This window comes from Triticum urartu, chromosome 6 (assembly GCF_003073215.2).
Source record: "Triticum urartu cultivar G1812 chromosome 6, Tu2.1, whole genome shotgun sequence".
NCBI lineage: Eukaryota > Viridiplantae > Streptophyta > Magnoliopsida > Poales > Poaceae > Triticum > Triticum urartu.
The window spans coordinates 141,882,467-141,899,025 of NC_053027.1; positions in this window are offsets into that span (position 1 = coordinate 141,882,467).

The window sequence follows — 16,559 nt, forward strand, 5'->3', positions numbered from 1 at the left end:
CGAAGGATATTCCTTCTAGCAGGAAGACCCGATCAGGCTCGGAATCCCGGTTACAATACATTTTGACAATGGTAAAACTAAACCAGCAACACCGCCCGAATGTGCCGACAAATCCCGATAGGAGCTGCAAATATCTCGTTCTCAGGGCACACCGGATTGTCCAAGGTACGGGTAGGCCAGCCCAGAGTTGCCCCTGGTGGCCACCGGGAGCTGACAGGTTGGACCAACACTCAGAGGAGCACTGGCCCGGGGGGGGGGGTAAAATAATGATGACCCTCAGGAGCGCAACTCCCAAGGGAAAAGAAAAGGCTAGGTGGCGAATGGTAAAACCAAAGTTGGGCATTGCTAGAAGAGTTTTATTCAAGGCGAACTGTCAAGGGGTTCCCATTATTACCCAACCGCATAAGGAACGCAAAATCCGGGAACATAACACCAATATGACGGAAACTAGGGCGGCAAGAGTGGAACAAAACACCAGGCATATGGCCGAGCCTTCCACCCTTTACCAATTTCTTCCAAGAGGTTTGAGTGGATGCTAGAATTCCTGTTAAATGTAGGGGCTGCTTGGTTTGAGACTAAAAGTTTGTCTAATGTTGCCACACCTAAGGTTAGGCAAGTTTGACCAACTTAGGTGGGTGTTTGGTTCAAGCCACACCTTAGGCAAGCCACACTAGGGTCCCACATCACATACACTCAAAAAGTGTGGCAAGATTCCCTTAGGATTGCCAACTTGTGGATCTCATTTTGAAGAACTAACCTTAGGCAAGTGTGGCAACATTGAGGTTGTTTGGATTGTGACTATCTTTGCCATATATTGCCACATGATCTTTGCCACAGTTGCCTTAGTTGAGTTGCTTATGTTTGGATTGTGACTATCTTTGCCATATATTGCCACATGATCTTTGGCACACTTGTCACACTTGCCTTAGTTGAGTTTATTAAATTGTTAGCCACAATTTGGCTTGCCTAAGGGAATCTTGCCACACTTTTTGTGTGTATGACATGTGGGGTTCACTGCTCATAAAAAAAAATTCTTGCCTTAAGTGTGGCTAAAACCAAACACCTACCTAACTTGGTCAAACTTGCCTAAGGTTAGGTGTGGCAAAGTGTGGCAAGGTGTGTCTAGGAACCAAACAGCCCCTTAAATTGTTAACCACACTTTGGCTTGCCTAAGGGAATCTTGCCATGCTTTTTGGTGTATGACATGTGGGGTTCACTGCTCATAATTTTTTTGCCTTAGGTGTGGCTAGAACCAAACACCAACCTAACTTGGTCAAACTTGCCTAAGGTTAGGTGTGGAAAAGTGTAGCAAGGTGTGCCTAGGAACCAAACAACCCCATTGTATGGCAATGTGTGGAATGGTTAGGCCTAGAACCGAACAGCCCTGTAGTACAAATGAATCCTTAGGAAAAAATCCTACAGGATTCAATCCTACGAATCAAACGATCAACATAGGAAAAATTCCTAAGGATTCTAATCCTTCAAAGATCCTATGAAAATCCATTGAATCAAAGAGACCCTTATTGTTTCTACCACTACCACACCCACACGCGATTCCCACGACGCCACTCCAACCCATGGCATGACGTCACCCGACGTGCGCCTCATCCCTCTCGGCCACACCGCTCTGCCTTTGTCTGCATGACATGCGGGCCAGCTGAACTGCGGCGACCATCAACTTTCTACCACAGCCACACCCGATTGGATGTGGTTTGCCTGCTCCAATCCGTACTCCCGCACCATCGAATTTTCATCCAACAGCTGTGACACATTTCGTCCCAGGCATCAATCCTCAGCTGGAGTACTTCTGTACTACAGGTACTATCGCCGATGTGGGACTGGCCCCGGTTTGGCCATCTACGCCTCGTAACGCCTCGACGCCCAGCTGTGGCACCCTCGCCACGGCCACGCCACCACCAGCCGGTTCATCTCAAACGAGTGAGTTGCGAACCACGCCACCAACATGAGAATGACATGTGGGCTAGTTGCATTTAAGTTCCGCATCTCATTGACTCATAGGCCGGTGCACTAAGCCGCTGAATCTCGGTCCCGTGGGCCCCGAGAGGGAAATGTAACTCCTGTGGCAGGCCATGTGGTGCTCCCGCAGTATGACCTCGTGCCAAACCCAGAATTTGTTTCATACCACTACCAACTACTCCCTTCGTTCCTAAATATAAGTCCTTCTAAACATTTTAAATGGCTACCACATACAGATGTATACACATTTTAGAGTTTAGATTCACTCATTTTGTTCCGTATATAGCCACGTGTTAAAATATCTAGAAAGACAAATATTTAGGAACAGAGGGAGTAGTAAGGTACACGTGAATTGCACGCATGAGATTTGGTAACCAAATTATGAATAAATAACACACTATAGCATGTAAGCTTTGAGTCATATATGCATGATGTAGATGTTCATTTAATTCTTATAGTTCATCTAGTTCAAAATCAATTAGTTCTATAAAAAACCCATTTTAAGATTCATGGAATTGTGCAATGTAAAGCATAAAGTAAAAATAAATAGTGACATTTCATTTTGAAAAAAGAAGTTTGGGCAATTAAGATATCATTAGTTTATACACATGGGATTACTCCTGCATGGGTCAATCACAACAGGTGTTTTGTAAAACAAAATGCATCTTGATGTTCCGTGCAATGCACGGGCATCTTGCTAGTCTCTACTCTTATAAAAAAACGAGTTGGTGATGATGGTGTGCCTGCCATCCTGCAATATGGACCGTCCAATCTATATCTAATGGATAGAAAGCAAACTATGATAATTTTGCAAAAAGATACCTGCACCCCTTTCCACATTTGCAGATAAGGACTTCCCTCATTCATCTTCATCTCCCACGAGATAAACAGCTTGTATAAATGCATCTTGATGTTCCATGCAACGGATGGGCCTCTTGCTAGTTATTATTATCTCTAATCTTATAAAAAGAAGAGTTGGTGATGATCGTGTGCCTGCCATCCTGCAATATAGGCCGTCCGATCTATATCTGATGGATAGGAAGGAAACTATGACAATTGACCCGCACTCCTCTCCACATTTGTAGATAAGGCCTTCCCTCATTAATCCTTTTCTCCCAGAAGATAAACTACACATACAAATGCATCTTGATGTTCCGTGCAACGCACGGGCATCTTGCCAGTTATTATTATATATAAAAAACAGAGTTGGTGATGATGGTGTGCCTGCCATCCTGCAATATAGGCCGTCCGATTTATATCTGACGGATAGGAAGGAAACTATGGCAAGTTTGCAAAAAGATACCCACACCCCTCTCCACATTTGCAACTAAGGCCTCCCCTCGTTCATCCTTTTCTCTCACAAGATAAACTACTCATAGAAATGCATCTTGATGTTCCGTGCAACGCATGGGCATCTTGCTAGTAGGGGTATAGATGTGCCAGCCCGTGCATTGCAATGGATCCAAAGTATATCTATTTAGTGGAGTGAACTCTAAACACATTATCTATTTATTTTAATCTAACCTTTCATAGCCATGCAACCGAGCCACATAAGCTTCATGGGTGCCCCCCACATCATATTATTCATACTACGTTGACTGAAAAAAGATAAATCACCCAAAACAAGATCTTCCCGTTTTTTGTTCCTATGATGCTATGCCGTGCACGTACCTAGTTGTATACTGGTCGTACTAGTTGTAGTACAAGCTTCATACTAGTAGGAGTAGCAGTATGGAATGCACCTACTCTATCAACGAGCCCCATTAGACACCAAATTTCTTGGCTTCCGTGCTACAGCTAGATCATCCCCTCGTTTCTATTTTCCAACCTGACGGCGGGCGGGGTGCGGTTTGCCAATAGTCGGTTTGCTCAACGGCGGTCCCACATGAAAGTGAAAATTCTAGGCAACACGCCTTCCCTAGCTATGTGGCGTGCCGGACGGGCTGTGGGGTACTCCCGATTCCCGGGCGTGTGGGGGTGCGACGCGAACGCGGCAGGCCTTTTCCTTTTACTAGCAATGTTCTTGTGCGTTGTGACGGATCCAAAGTGTAGAATAGTAGTACTTGTTCACAAACTTGAAAGAAATCACTCTTGTTTTGATATACTCCTAATATATTACTTTTCACTCAAAATATATTTCTCAGGCCGTTATGATGAGGTGAGGGAGGGATGTGGTTGCTTTCAGGAAATAATGGGTTTTCTGCAAATTGGAGCAGAGAAGTGGGCTATTGTTGCAAAAATGCCATAACTTACCTCACAACCGTTAGATGCAGATCTAATGGTCATAAACGATGGATGGCAGGCACACCACCATCACCAACTGAGTCTTCTATAGGAGTTGAAGTAGGGAAACATGTATAAATTGTAACATTTGGTTCTGCTCCTTGGCACTATCGATAGATAGAAATACCGATCAGAAACGATAGGGCGGGTCTATTTCCACCAGATAAGCAGGATACGTAGTAGCTATAGGTTGGCGCATTGTCTGTTTGGTCACATGCGGTCCGACATGTTCTAGTGTTTCTAGCAAGATGCCCGTGCGTTGCACGAAGTTGATGGAAAAGGTAAGCACAACTTATAAATTGACAGATGGAGTACTAGTTGCAGTGATGCATATAATTAGGCAAAGGGATCACACATGTCGGTATTGACTGGAATGAGAATGCAATAGCACAATAAGAATTAAGGCCACGATGATGCGATCATAGTGGTGGTTACATGAGGCAAGAATAAAGATTCATCCATCAACATACGATCTCCTCCTCCTCAACTTAATGCGCCAGGCCACCGACTGGCGGCTAAGGAGCGGCGACTTTTATGACGAGGTCAAGGTGCTTCTCAGCAAAGGCATCCATGGCTTCCAGCCAGTTGAGGAAGGCCAACGTCGTAGCGCCCTCACTAGCCTTGTAGATACCTATGTACATGATTTGCTTGTACACGTGGATGTGTAGGTCGACGAATTCTTGCAGGGCGAGGCGCCTCGCGGCGAGCGCGACCTCTAGGTGGACATTCTTTGTGGCATCGACGGGGAGTCGCAAGGCCACCAGTGCTTGAAAGACGTTCCGGCCATGGAGGCCGATTAGGGTGGCAGGCAATGAGGAGCCCGGGCGCAAAGGCTGGAGGAGTACGTCGATGTCGTCCGTGAGCTTCTTCATGACAGTGAACTTGTTGGTGGTGGCAAGGATCATCTGGTCCAACTGAGAGTCGTAATTGGCGTCGACGGTGGCCATCCACCAGCCGGTCGCCAACACCGTCTGGAGACGATCCTCGGCGCCATGCCACAGGCCGGCATTGTGGACCATTTGGCACAGCCGCTGGCCACTCACGCGCATCGCCGCCATTGTTCTGGAGCGAGGACTTTTGCACTTAGTGTAGGTGCTTAGTAAAATGCTTACTAGGTGCGTACGATGTGGTAGATGCATTGTAATGGAGGGGCGCCTTTCTATGAGTGCAAACTGTGTTGCATTCACATCCTGGAGCCTCTTTTCCCGGTCCTCCTTCCATTATTTCCCTCATGCATTCATGATGCTAATTGAAGGAGGATGCATCATTGGCCGTTCAACATTTCGGGAACCGCTACCCCCTCCATCGTCTGCATTAAAGCCGTATCGGGAACTGCATCGCCCGCTGTAAAATCGAATAGTACAGCGTCGCCCGCTACATGCCCGGCTGAACAGCCTCCTCGCCTCCATCAAACCCCTCTGTTAAACCCGCATGCAAACCGAGAAACCTACTGCGGCCACACGTCCGTTCATGAGCGGGCCGGAATTAAACGCAATCACCGGCCGAGCTCCTCCTGTCCGCCCTTAGTTTAAACGAGGCCAGATGCCGGCCAAGCTCCTACCGTCCTCCCTCTATTTAAACGAGGCCATACAGACAGTGGGCAAGAATCGCACCCCTCCGCCGCTCCCCCATCTCCCCCTTCACCATTTTCTCCACTCTTCCGATGGCTTCTGAGGAGCCGTTCTCCGGCACACTACCCGGCTGGGTGGCCCACCGATCCCTCCAGATACGGTCGAGGCTGCTCGGTGCTTCACCGACCTTGCTTGGCCCGATGGAGCTAGTTGCCGCCCCAAGCCGACACGTGGTTCAGCAACTCGCCACTCCAGTTCAACTCGATGAGGAGTGGCGAGTTGCTCCATGCTGGCACAGCGGCGAGCACGCTGGTACGGGCGTGGTCGCTGCCGTGTCGTACCGTGCCATCAGTGTCTGTAGTGGCCGCGCCTCCCGTGCCTGCGGCCGCGCCTCCCGTGCCTGCGGCCGTGCCTCCCGTGCCTGCAGCAGCGCCATGCAGGCAGAGATAGAAGCCGGGTGTGTGGAGGGAGACGAGTTGGTGGCCAGCTTCTCCGTGTCCGCCCCCATCATGGAGGAGAAGTAGAACACAAGAGGCCGCCACCACTTGGGTCCCATGAAGGCCACCGCCGAGGCGACGACTGTGCATTCAGGTGGTTTCTTTGCTGCTTCGTCTCTTCTGAGGACCTTCATCGACCCCGCAAGTCTCTGCCGGACATGAGGAAGACAAAGGGATCCACGGGCGGCCATTTAGATTAGGTACTCCCTCTCCGGCTGGCAGGAAATTTTTGTTCTAAGAATGGATAAATTGGATGTATCTATAACTAAAATAATTCTAGATACATCCATTTCTAGGACAAGTATTTCCCGATGGAGGGAGTATTAATTATACCAAGAGAGCCGGATTCGCACCACTTAGTTCATGTAAATGTAATGAAATCCATCATGTTTATATGAAGAACCGGAATTTTTATACGTAATCCTTCATGCTTATATGAAAATAGTACGCGTTTGCACGAATTTCATCTGGTGGTTAGAGTTGTGAAATTGTATGTCGCTGGCGTTTGATGTCGTCCTCCGCGGAAGGAAGCAGGAGGAAATTTGCCGGCTGCCGTTGGAGATGCTCTTATGCTAGAAATAATAGAGTCACATCCAATCCATTTGAGTTAATTGTGTGTATGATTCTCCCTCTATAAAAAGTTAATTGCATGTATAGTGTGCACGTGACTTGCAGGGTGGCTACAGCTTCGTACAGAAAATTAAAAAGAAACAAGTCCATCCTTAATCTTGTATTCAAAGTACTCTATGGGTTCCACTATCAGTACAATACCGAAAGATGAGGGTACCGCCAAAATTCGAACTCAGGTCATCGCGTTGCGAGCATCCGGCACTAACCAGTCTAGCACTTTTTTGTTGTAGACCATGCTGGAGATATATCTTCATGTCTACTCTTATATTATACTCCATCCATTCCTAAATATTTTCTTTTTCAGATTTCAAATGTACTACCACATACGGATGTGTACATAGACATATTTTAGAGTCTAGATTAACTCAGTTTGCTCCGTGCGTAGTCACTTGTTGAGATCTCTAAAAAGACAAATATTTAGGAACGGAGGGAGTAGAAAACATAGTTGGTGATGATGATGTGTGTGCCATCCTGCAATATAGGCCATCGGATTTATATCTAACGGATTGGAAGGAAACTATGGAAATTTTGCAAAAACATACCCACACCTCTCTCGACGGCCTCTGATCCTCTGCGCCGACACTGTCCTGAACCCTACCGAAGCTGCTTCATCGACACCATCGTCAACCCTACCGGATTAGATTTGTCTATACCATTCTCAACCCTACCGGGGCCGCTTTGCCAACTCACAAGTCCATGGCCTCATATCCGCTTCGTCGCACCCTCATCCAACCTACCGGAGCAGCTTCTGACGCCCAGTCCACGGCCGCAGATCCGCATCATCGACACCATACTTAACCCAACCATCGGAGCAGCTTCACTGACGCCCTCGTACACGGCATAGACCCGCTTCACCCACACCGTAGTCCACCCTACCGGAGCCGCTCCACAAACACCCTACTCGACGGTTCTAGATCTCCTTATCGGACCCTGACAGCCAGCGCAGCTTCATCACCCTTGACGTTTCTAACCTGATTCCCACTGTCTGGCAAGATGCCAAGCACCCACCACGGCCTAGGTACTTGTCTCCTTTAAACCCGTCCAGCATCACCTGCCCGATGTAATTCAAATATACTAAAAGCTGCACTCGAAAATGTTTCTTCTCGATCTAACAGCTTGGCCAACCAAGATCCTGGACTGAGGCATTGCTATGATCTTGTAAGTGCGTCTAAGGGAGTCCTGGATTAGGGGGTGTCCGGAACAGCCGGACTATATCCTTTGGCCGGACTGTTGGACTATGAAGATACAAGATTGAAGACTCCGTCCCGTGTCCGGAAGGGACTTTCCTTGGCGTGGAAGGCAAGCTTGGCGATACGGATATGTAGATCTCCTACCATTGTAACCGACTCTATGTAACCCTAACCCCATCCGGTGTCTATATAAACCGGAGGGTTTTAGTCCGTAGGACAACATAGACAACAATAATCATACCATAGGCTAGCTTCTAGGGTTTAGCCTCTGCGATCTCGTGGTAGATCTACTCTTGTACTACCCATATCATCAATATTAATCAAGCAGGACGTAGGGTTTTACCTCCATCGAGAGGGCCCGAACCTGGGTAAAACTTCGTGTCCCTTGCCTCCTGTTACCATCCGGCCTAGACACACAGTTCGGGACCCCCTACCCGAGATCCGCCGGTTTTGACACCGACATTGGTGCTTTCATTGAGAGTTCCTCTGTGTCGTCACCATTAGGACGGATGCCTCGCCCCGTCTTTAAAGACGACACCGTTGCTAAGGGAGCTTTGGTTGTTGGCCAAACCCTCCGGCTAGGTGGTTTTCTTATGACCGCCTGTTCGGCTTCTGCGCCGACGATGACCTCTCGAGCCATTGAAAACAATCTTCATGTCAGCTCGGAACTCGCCGAGCAGTTAGATCCAACGGAGCTCTCCTCCATAAACGAGCTCTTGGATCGCTTCGCCGCCCTGGGAGTCGCCACAGATTATGACCAGATTGGGTCTAAACCCGATCTGAGAGAGATTAACTCTCCCCAAGTCACCCATCACGTTGCCGTGGTAGAGGGACAGTGCGGCGACCCTTCATCTATCTTAAAGACTCGCTACGTCCGGATTCCTGATCCCTCCAACCGGATACCCGCGGAGGGGAGGATATCAATCAAGACCTGAATTTAGAGTTAGGCGACGGGCTGGATTCATTGGACAACATCCAAGAATCCAAATTTTCGAGTTCGGAAATTCCTCGGCCTCTGAGCCTTAGATGGGGTGAGGCTTCGGATTTAATTCCACCCACCCACCCCAACATAAGCGATCTATCCAAAATCAGGCAAGAACCTGATGAAACAGTACATCTTTACTGGGCCAGATTCCTCCTGGTTAAGAACAGGCTAAGGGACTGCCGCGAGGAAGACGCAATCTCAACCTTATGCAATAATTGCACAGACAAGGGAATACTCAACGCCATAAATCGCCGTGATATTACACGCTTCGCTGACTTGTTGTCCATTGTACAAAAATACTGTGCGATGGAAAGCGCCTAGAAAACCGAAATAAAATTTTGGGATTATCCGGCCCTGAATACAAACCGAGTCCGAAATAAAAGGGTGCATCATCACCAGTCACCCGGGTCAAGCACTAAAAAGCAAAAACCCTTTACAGGGCATGGAACCGTACTGGAAGGATGGCTTAATGGACCCTATAAAATTCACAGTACAAAGGACGCCACACCAACTCACAGCCTTAGAGCATGTTGGATACTCCGGAAAGTGGCCAAAATTGGCGAAAATCTCCTAATTCCGGAGGCCATAGAAAGCCACCCAGAGACACCAATACGGTATTAACAGTCTTCGAGACTTTCGCATCAAATAATATGCGAAAAAGGACACTCCACAGCCTTGACGAAGTCTACCAAGTAGCAGCAATAAACCCATGGAGTGACACGGCTATTACCTTTAACGCCAGTGATGAACCTAAATCCCGAACAGCCCGAGCACCAGCCGCATTGGTCCTTAGTCCAATAGTGGATGGCTTTCGTCTTACCAAGGTACTCATGGACGGCGGCAGCGGATTGAACCTCATTTATGAAGAGACCCTTCAAAAAATGGAAATAGACTGGAACCGCATTGAGCGAAGCAGCACAACCTTTAGAGGAATAATCCCCAGTCAGGAAGCGCACAGTATAGGAAAAATCACACTAGATGTGGTGTTCGGCACGCCGGATAATTACAGGTCCGAAGAGGTCACGTTCCAAGTGGCTCCGTTCAGTAGCGGTTATCACGCTCTTCTAGGGAGGGACGCATTTACATTCTTCCAAGCAATACCCCATTACAGGTACATGAAGCTCAAGATGCCCGGGCCTAACGGGATCATCACTCTCGCTAGTGATCCGAACATAGCACTCCGTGTCGAAAACAAGACAGCCGCACTGGCCCTCGAGGCACTATCCAAAGCCCTAGCGGCTGAGGAGCTAACTGCGCTGCGCTCTACGGTGAATAGGGACGATGTGGTACTCGACAAAAGATCCAAGTCCACCTCCTTTAAACCAGTGGACGAAATAGTCAAATTCCAAGTCCATCCAACGGACCCCAATAAAACAGCTTCCATCGGGGCACAGTTAATCCCTGATGTCGACGCCGCATTGCGAGAGTTCCTACGAGAGAACTGGGAGATTTTCGCCTGGCACCCTTCAGACATGCCAGGAATCCCACGCAGGCTGGCCGAGCATAGCTTAAATATCCAAGCAGGATTCAAACCTGTCAAACAGGCTCTTCGGCGCTTTTCCGAACCTAAGAGACAGGCCATGGGAGAGGAGCTAGCAAAGCTATTGGAGGCCGGATTCATGAGAGATATAAAACATCCGGACTGGCTAGCCAACCTGGTGATGGTACCGAAGAAGGACAAATCCTGGCGCCTGTGTGTTGATTTTAAAGACCTTAACAAGGCTTGTCCAAAGGATCCCTTCCCCCTCCCCCGCATCGATCAAATTATCGACGCTACCGCAGGACACGATTCGTTGTGTTTCCTCGACGCATATTCTGGCTACCATCAAATTAAGATGGCAGAACCAGACCAAGCCGCAACAGCATTTATCACACCATACGGGCCATTCTGCTTCAACACAATGCCCTTCGGGCTCAAAAACACCGGCGCAACATATCAACGCATGATTCAGACATGTCTGGCAAGCCAGATCGGCAAAACAGTGGAGGCATATGTAGATTATGTGGTCGTCAAAACAAGACATGTTGAATCTCTAGTAGACGACTTGAGGCTCACATTTGATAACCTCCGAACATACGACATCAAGCTCAACCCGGAAAAATGCGTTTTCGGCGTTCTAGCCGGAAAGCTCTTGGGCTTCATAGTACAAAAGTTAACCGGATGCGTGGAGGCTCTAAGCTCTTGGGCGTTCTAGAGGAATTGAAGCAAATCCAGCCATGATCCGAGCTCTGTCGCAACTGGATATCCCAAAGGACCTCAAACATATACAAAAGTTAACCGGATGCGTGGAGGCTCTAAGCCGCTTTATCTCCCGCTTGGGAGAAAAGGCCTTACCCCTTTACCGCCTCATTCGGCGCACCGAACACTTCAAATGGACGGATGCAGCCACGGCCGGACTCAACGAAATAAAAGCCATACTGACAACAAACCCAGTCCTGGCCGCGCCAAACATTGGCGAACCAATGCTATTATACATTGCAGCAACACATCAGGTTGTAAGCGCAGTACTCGTCGTCGAACGAGAAGCGGATGGACACAAATTCCCCCTTCAAAAGCTGGTCTACTACGTGTCCACTGTCCTCACTCCCTGCAAATCACGGTACCCGCATTATCAAAAGATTGCGTACGCGGTATTCATGGCATCCTGGAAGCTACGACACTACTTTCAAGAGTGTTCAATAACAGTAGCCTCGGAAGTACCACTTAACGATATTATAAACAACCGTGACGCAACGGGCCGTTGAGCTCCTCCCATTCGACATAACTTAGAAGCCTCGACGAGCCATCAAATCGCAAGTCTTGGCCGACTTCGTCGCAGAATGGACGGAGGCCGAACTCCCTAAAGAATACGGCACATATTCAAATTGGATCATGCATTTCGACGGCTCCAAGATGTTGGCCGGACTGGGGGCTGGCGGCGTTTTGACGTCCCCCACAGGAGACACAGTTCAATACGTACTACAGATTATGTACACGGACTCCAACAATGCAGCCGAATATGAGGCCCTTTTACATGGTCTCCGGATGGCAGTATCCATGGGCATCCAACGCTTAGAGGTGCGCGGGGACTCGAACCACGCAATATCCCAAATAAATGGAGACTTCGATGCCAAGGATCCAAAAATGGCAGCTTACCGCAACGCCGTCCTAAAAATGTCAGCTCGGTTCGAGGGGCTCGAATTTCACCATATAGCCCGGGAAAATAATCAGGCGGCAGATGTCCTGGCACGCATCGGCGTAAAGCGCGATGTAGTCCCTCCCAACATCTTCTTGGAAAAGCTGTTCAAGACATCCGTAGTATGGGAAGGGGAGCCGAATAATAACAGCCCGGACCCAACCGCACTACCCGACACCGAACATTCTGACACAATCGGAGGCTCTGCCAATGAAATAACACCTTCATCCCACGTAATAATGGCCGTCATCGCCCCGTGGACAGAACCATTCATCGCCTACCTTACTAGGCAGGAACTCCCTGAGGACCAAAATGAGGCACGCTGCATAGTGCGGTGATCTAAAGCCTACAGAGTCCACGAGGGAGAGCTTTATAAGAAAAGCACTACGGGAGTCCTTCAAAGGTGCATCTCCGAAGAGGAGGGGCGGAACCTCCTGGCTGAAATTCATGCCGGACTCGGCGGTCATCACGCTGCAGCCCGGTCCCTTGTAAGCAAGGTCTTCCTTACAGGATTTTATTGGCCGACGGCCCGGGCAGACGCTCAGGACTTAGTCCAACGATGCACCGGTTGCCAGCTCTTTGCAAACCAAAGCCATATGCCACCCACCGCCCTCCAAACTATCCCCATTACTTGGCCCTTCACGGTCTGGGGGCTTGACATGGTTGGACCCCTTAAAGGCGGAACCCACAAGCAAAAATACTTACTGGCCATGGTGGATAAGTTCACCAAATGGATAGAAGCCAAGCCTGTTAAGACGGCCGAATCCGGACCGGTGATAGACTTTATATCCGGGGTTGTACACCGTTACAGCGTCCCCCACAGCATCATCACTGATAATGGCACAAACTTCACGGCCGACGAGGTAAAACTCTGGTGTAAAAACATGGGCATCAAGCTCGATTATGCTTCCGTCTATCACCCACAAACTAACGGCCAGGTCGAACGTGCAAATGGTCTTATCATGAGCGGCATCAAACCCAGACTAGTGCGGTCCCTCAAGGAATCTAACACGCACTGGGTAGAGGAGCTCGACTCCGTACTCTGGGGGCTGCGGACCACGCTGAATCGCACCACCAGATACACACCATTCTTTATGGTGTACGGCGCAGAGGCAGTTTTGCCTTGCGACATAATTCATGAATCACCTCGAGTGCGCATGTACGAAGAAAGAGAAGCCGAACTCGATCGGGAGGACAGCTTGGACGCATTGGAGGAGGAGCGTGATGTGGCAAAAGCCCGTTCCGCATTCTATCAACAGCAGGCTCGAAGATACCAAAGCAGAGAAGTACGGGCCAAAAATTACAACGTTGGCGAATTAGTTCTACGACTACCAGACAAGAAAAAGGACAAACTCAAGCCCAAGTGGGAGGGTCCCTTCATAATTGACCAAGTCCTGATTGGTGGAGCGTACCGCCTACGGGATGCATCGGATAACCGACTCGAGCCAAACCCATGGAACGCAGCACGTCTCCGAAGATTCTATGCCTAGCACCGGACTCTGTGTTCGTCTCCTTCCTCTGTCCATTTTTTATATATTTTCTGTCTTACATTTCTCTTCCTCTCTCTCCCTCTCTCTCTCTCTCTCTCTCTCTCTCTCTCTCTCTCTTTTATAGCCTCTAAAGGCTCATAAAGTGACGCGCTATCCGCGCTCATTAAACCTGGGGGCTTCTTTAAACAGAAGCTTATTCATACGGGCTTCATGCCCAACACATGTGTCACACTTCCGCATGTACCTTTTATTCACCATTATATGCATCGATATGACTTAAGTTTTGGCCAAGCTGGGTTGCCTGGCTCCTGTGCTTACCCCTACGTTCCCGATTGTTCGGCTAGGTGGTAAAGGGAGCACCTCTCCGATTGTTACTGCCGGGTCAGCCGGACGTGTACCTCGGACTGGGTGAAGCCCAAAGATAGCGTTCTTAAGGGAATATTCGGTCGGTGAACTAAAGATGATCTTTTTTTATTTTTATCTATACGCCCCCAGATGTTTTTCCTGCGTTTCTTTTCGCAGCATGGACATGCACCTTAGGGCATGCCTCCTAGGGAAAGGAACCCCTAACGAAACTATTCTCCCTGGAAGATGTTTCTTACTAACCATGTAATATAACATAACTAGTCAGGCACTTGTCTGTTCAAGCCCTAATGACCCCTACGCCTGGTCTCCATGCATTCCCTAGTTCCTATATAACCGCATGGGAATTCGGACACACTCTGGACTGTCAGGTCACGAGGCTGAAGTGAAAAGGTCGGCCATGACAAATGATCTACAATCCGGCTAGAAGGCATTATAAATGTCAATTAAATTACATAGTCATTTTGACTGGTTGTATTCCTCTTCAATACCATCTAACAGGCTGTCTAATTTACAGTCCTGCTGGGAATACTTTGCGGCCAACTCTACTTGGCCGTATACTAAGCTTACAGGGATCTCCTTCCCATCGGGCCCTACAGGACCGACCTCGGCCATGTGGTTGGGGTCAGCCTTTGCGTACCACGTCTTCACCATGGCCCAGGCCTCCCTAGCGCCTTGATGGCAGGCTGATATCTTCCACAATCAGAAGCGCCACCGTGCTCCCTTTAGCTTCTCCGCAAGCTCTCCAAGACCTTCGGGCATGGAGACGGATGGCCATAGGGCCTGGGCGACGCCTTGCATCGCCTGCCGAACTCGATCGAGCAGTTGCGAGAGCTCGGGAAGAAGGTCACCCGTAGAACTGGGCATCTCCTCTGTAGGACGATCTGTTAGCACACCTACAGACATTGCTCTGTTAGTCGACTTCCCCGCCGAACTTTCTTTCAAAGGTTCGTTCAAGCACTTACTAAATATGCCGCGCCGAAGCCGCTGATTCTCCTTCACGGAGTCTGACAGCTGGGCACGAACATCTTTCAGCTCGATGCCCAGCTTGGTGTTGGCATCTTGGAGATCGTTATTCTCCTTCCTCACCTTTGTCAGCACCTTCTCACCAGCCTTTAGCTGGCGTAGGAGGTGTTGCCTTTCCGGATTCAATCCGGCGCCATCTGCAATTTCATTTGTCAGATTCGCACCAAAGCTGTGCTTCGCAAAATACTTATCTTTCGAAGTGTATATTATCAGAGGGGGTCTCCTTGGGATCCCCTGCCGCGGCTAGTGCGGCCTCAAGTTGGGCTTTGCACTCTTCCAGCTCCTTGGACAGTAGGGAATTATTTTCCGTAAGAACCTGCATCACAAATGATCCTTAAATCAGTTATTCTAACTGTTTCAAGTCTCGGGGGCTACTGGTATATACATGTAATTACAGAATTTTCTTACCCATATGTCTTTTACATACTGCTCCGTGGCTCTGGCTAGACCGTTTTGAGCGGCACGGAGATACGCATCTCCCGAGTTGAAGGCATCTAACGCCCCATGGGAGAAACAAGCGTCGTGAAGAATTGTCCGGCGACGCCTGTGGTTCATGGCACTCTCCACCTCAGAGTTGGTGGCAGACAACCCGTCCACATCCTCCGTCGGAGGAGCGTCTGGCGCGCGCCTTGCGTTCGCCTCCGCCTCCTGACCAGGCTTTGGAGCCTGGCTGGTGGAGGCGTGATTGGTAGCCTCTCCGGATGTAGTCCGGCGAGGTCTCTTTGTCCTGAAAAGAGCGCGAGTGTCAATATTCCTCGAAGGTATAACACCTGGGATAAGGTGGCGTGCCATACCTTTGTGCTGACGCCTCGGTCCGGACTGCACTTCTTTTTTGCCCGCGGGGCCCTACGGCCCCTCGTTGGCTTGTCACCGCAGGTTCGGCCTTCCACCTTAAATACCTCCCCTGCAAAGTTCGGTTGCAATCAGGAAACTGAACACGAGTGGGCGGACACCTATTCGGGGTACTGGGACTTCGATCTCAGGTACCTGGGGGTCAGGATTAGCCCTGGGTAATCGGCCGTAATGGCCACCAAGGAATTGTCCTTGCTCAATTGATGGAACACTCCATCAATCAGCTACACAGATATGTCCGGATCCTCTTGGGAGGCCGGGTCGAGGGACCGTCCTGGGTCCTCGGGTTGTGGAGGAGGGCTACTTATTTCCTTAACAGCCCGGCGCAGTTCCTGCGTTGAATTCGTCAGACTGAATATTTAACAATAGGAATACAAAGCGGATGGACAAGTAAATATGGCCGCTTACCCAGCTTGGGGGATTGTGCATGGAGAATCCACCCTGAGGGTTGACGCGGAGAAATTCCTCCTCTTCTCCCTTATACAAAGTGGACAAGATCTTTAGTAGAGCGGTAGCTGA